General features: G+C 57.1%; 1 long non-coding RNA gene across 1 annotated transcript; it reads left to right on the top strand.

Moving 5' to 3' along the window:
- The first annotated feature begins 401 nt into the window (after nucleotides 1–401).
- LOC112665230 (uncharacterized) lies at nucleotides 402–3,675 on the top strand. Its single transcript, XR_007402800.1, has 3 exons — nucleotides 402–1,836; nucleotides 2,216–2,371; nucleotides 2,493–3,675. It is a non-coding gene; the product is annotated as an uncharacterized LOC112665230 (long non-coding RNA).
- Nucleotides 3,676–3,880: the final 205 nt, after the last annotated feature.

A 3,880-nucleotide genomic window follows, 5' to 3' on the forward strand; every position in this document is an offset into this window, starting at 1 on the left:
CCACCTGGCCGCCGCACCCCGCAGGCCTGTGTTTTACAGCACCCGCTGCCGCATTGGTGCGGGTGGGTCCCTTCACATGGCCCAGAGCTTGGGTTTTCAGGCACGGTTGGTGAGGGCGGGTATTTTTCTCTCTCTCCTCCTGTGAACACCTGCCCTCAGCCACCTCCACCAGCCCACGTGGGGATCTCGGGGTTCTGGCCGTCGGTCGGTCCCCTCGGCCCTCGCAACCTGGTGACGTGGTGCAGCCCCTCTTGCCCGGAGCCTGCGCAGGGGGAGGCCGAGGCCCAGCCCGCACGGGCCTGCCCCCTGGCGCCCAGCGACCCCCGGGCCCAGCAGTCACTAGAAATGCCCCCCAGCGGGCTCTCTTCTTGTCCCCAGAGACACACACCTGTCGTGTGGAGGCTTGTTCCATCTCGCTCTCCCTCTTGCACGTCGTAGTTCTTCTGTCCCGGGAACAGAGGATTTTAAAGCACAAATTTGCTTTGCCATGTTGACCTACAGGTCCTCGCTTACTGGTTTTTAAATGTCATGACCTATTAGAAATAAGGCAGCCTGCAACTCAGTTACAGGAACGACTGTGACGTGACCGACCGAGACCCTGTACAGGTGACAGAGCGGCGTTACGTCCCGAGACGCGGGGGGAGGCAGGCACAGGAGGCACCGGGCAGGTTAGCAGCCAGGATCGGATCTGCACTGTTCTCCCGAACTTCAGGAGCAGCCCGGGTGTAGGGTGCGCGATGTGAGTGACCCAAGCCCCAGCGTTACGTCAGCATCACTGGGGTCACGTCACTGTCTACACGGGATGACCTCTCGGACAGAGGGGAGGCGGAGTTTTGGCATTGGGACAGGACCACAGAACAGCTCAGTCCCCAGCTGTCTCTGCAGAGCAGGGTCATGTGCATCCTGTTCTGCGACTCATTTTGGCTCACTCATACACTCCTGCACGCACTCGCATGCACATGCTCACATGCACCCACTCACCACTCATGCCTATGCTCATGTGTATGCACATTCCTGTGCGCACACTCACACACGCAATGTTCTTGCACATGTGCACTCACCTGAACACACATGCACATGCTCACACCCACTCACCACTCATGCATATGCTCACGTGCATGCACATTCCTGTGCACACACACACACAACGTTCTCGCAGATGTGCACTCACCTGTTCACACATGCACATGCTCACATGCACCCACTCACCACTCATGCATATGCTCACATGCATGCATATACCTGTGCACACACTCACACACGCAACATTCTTGCACATGTGCACTCACCTGTACACATGCACATGCTCACATGCACCACTCACCAATCATACATATGCTCACGTGCATGCACATACCTGTGCACACACACAATGCTCTCACACATGGGTACACACTCACCCACATCCACGTGTACATGCTTGCATGCACATGCTTACATGCATGCACACAATGCATGCAGTCACATGCTTGCACACACATGCTTACCTGCATGTGCTCACACGCATATCCTCACACACCCAAATGCACACATGTGCATGCACACTCGTGCACATGCTCATATGTATGCACTTGTGCACATGTTCACACATGCACACACAGATGCACACATGCACAAGCTCTCACATGTGCATGTGCACACACATTCATGAACACAAACTCGCACTCAGGAGCTCACACTCACATACACATGCTTTCACACACGCAGGTGCCGATGTTCAACGCTGGTGATTCAAACCAGAAGAGACCTCCACGCCTGTTTGGAGGAGACACCTGGTATTTCCTTCATGGGAAGCAAGCGCCAAATGGAAAAGAGTTTTGCCCTCAGCTTTGACAGGTAATCCCGCTTCTGGGAGTTTATTTGAGGAGAAAGTGAAAGTGAGAGGAAACGTTTCTGTAGGAGGAAGTTCTCACAAGTGTGAATTGTAGGAATAGAATTCAACGATGTAAATGCCCATCAACAGATGGGTGTGCAAAGACACTGTGTCACACTGGCCATGCATGCTGTGCAGTCAGTGACATTATCCTTTAAAGCAGGCTTTAATATGTGAAAATTCTACATGCTACATAAAATTTTTGAAAAGCAGGAAAAACACAAAACTGGTAACTATGGTTATCTCTGGGTGGAAGTATCATTGGCAACTTAAATGTTCCTTAGATTTTTTTTTTGCTTTATTTTCTATTCTTATAATCAGAAGGATATGTGCATTTTCCAGACGTGCATCCTGCCCCGTGGCTCGTCCAGCCCCAGCCCCAAGACATTCTGGGAGCCCCGAGAACTGCACGGGGCCCGTTGGTGCAGAAACAGCACTCCTCATCTCCCCACGCCGTCCCTCCTGCATGTGGACAGGCTCCCGTCACCCTGGCTCCAGGTACCACCTGTTGCCGTTGCCCTTGGCATAGGACTGACACTCACTAGTCACCCAGTAACAAGCTGGCAGCGTGGCTGCCACTCCCCTGAGACCAGTAACCACGTCTCATTTATCTTTGCAGTTCCCATCAGGCCTGGCAAGTCACCTGGACGCTAATGAAGCTCCACACACATCCACACAGTTTGATTTGATTTCAATTAGTTCAGTATTTATCATCCACCAAGAAAAAGCTGATCAAACTGTCTGAGCTCTGCAGACGTGAGTCTGAGCTGTGTCTCACTTGCCGGTAGAGGCCCGGCCGCAGAAAGCAAATAACTCAGTGCGTCTTGCCGGGCAGCCACCGTTGTCCACACACCCTGGGGTCTGCCCAGGTGTCCACCTGCACAGCGAGGACCCGGAGGGAGCCGGGAGCTGAGGCAGGGCCTTCTGGGGGTGGGGGGGAGCTTGGCGGTTGGCTGCACTTGGCCTGGTTCATCGCACTGGGATTTGATGGGGAAGGACGCGGGCAGGGAGCAAGGACACGGGCCAGCATGGGGGACAGGGAAGGGCCGGAGAGTGGCGGGCCATGGGACGCCCTCAGGGACCCTGCAAGGAGACCCAAACTGTGTCCCGGGTGGGGAGGGTGATGCTGGAGCCCCGCTGCAGCTGGGTGGGCAGGCGAGGGATTTAATGAGCACCAGAGTAGACCCTCGGTGCCTCGAGAAGCCAGGTTTTCCTGCCGCAGTGTGGAGGAAGATTCTAGAACACAAACGCTGTGAGGGCAGAGATGTTTGTGTGCTTCACCAATCTGTGCCCCTAGGGTGGGCAATAGGAGGCACCCATTAAGGTCTGTTGAACGCGAAACAGAGCAAGCACTGGAACGAGATGGCTGGCGGCTCCTTCTGGTGCCGGGGACAGGGGACAGGGGTCATCTGCTTCCGAGGCCCAGTCACTGGCTGCCGCAGCTCTGGGCATCGCTGCAGGAGGAGGGGCCCTGCCTGCCGCCCAGGGGCCTGGGGTCACCTGGGAAGCGGGCCCAGAAGCACCCAATGGGGGCAGACCCTACCGGCTGGCGGGGGAGCATCGCCCTTCTGTCCTGCGTCACGGCTTTCTAAGATCCTGAGAACGTGGAAGCCTGTGTCATCGAGGACTGCTGGCTGGGGGATAGCGGGCCTCTGAGGAGAGGTCAAGAGCCAGGTACACGCCGAGCCCCACAGGAGACGAGGTGGCCCCGGTGTCACTGAGCCCCCAGGCCCCCTGCTTTGCTCCACAGGCTGCACGGCTGCGTCAGGCGCGGCCCAGTGGGGTGTGAGCAGGCTCCTGCGGGGGGCCGGGCCCCCCTCTGACCCCCCTAGAGGTGGGCGGGGGCGGGGGTCAGCGCAGGACAGGCCCGGCCGAGCCCACCACCGTCTTGCCGCGCAGCCCGGGGATGAAGAGCGTCTCCACGGCTTTAGAAGGTTGAAGAGAATCCACAGAGAAGACTGCTTCCTGGAGCGTGAGCACCGCGTGGGATGCGGATCCCGTGAACCT

This window comes from Canis lupus, chromosome 16 (genome assembly GCF_003254725.2).
Source record: "Canis lupus dingo isolate Sandy chromosome 16, ASM325472v2, whole genome shotgun sequence".
NCBI lineage: Eukaryota > Metazoa > Chordata > Mammalia > Carnivora > Canidae > Canis > Canis lupus.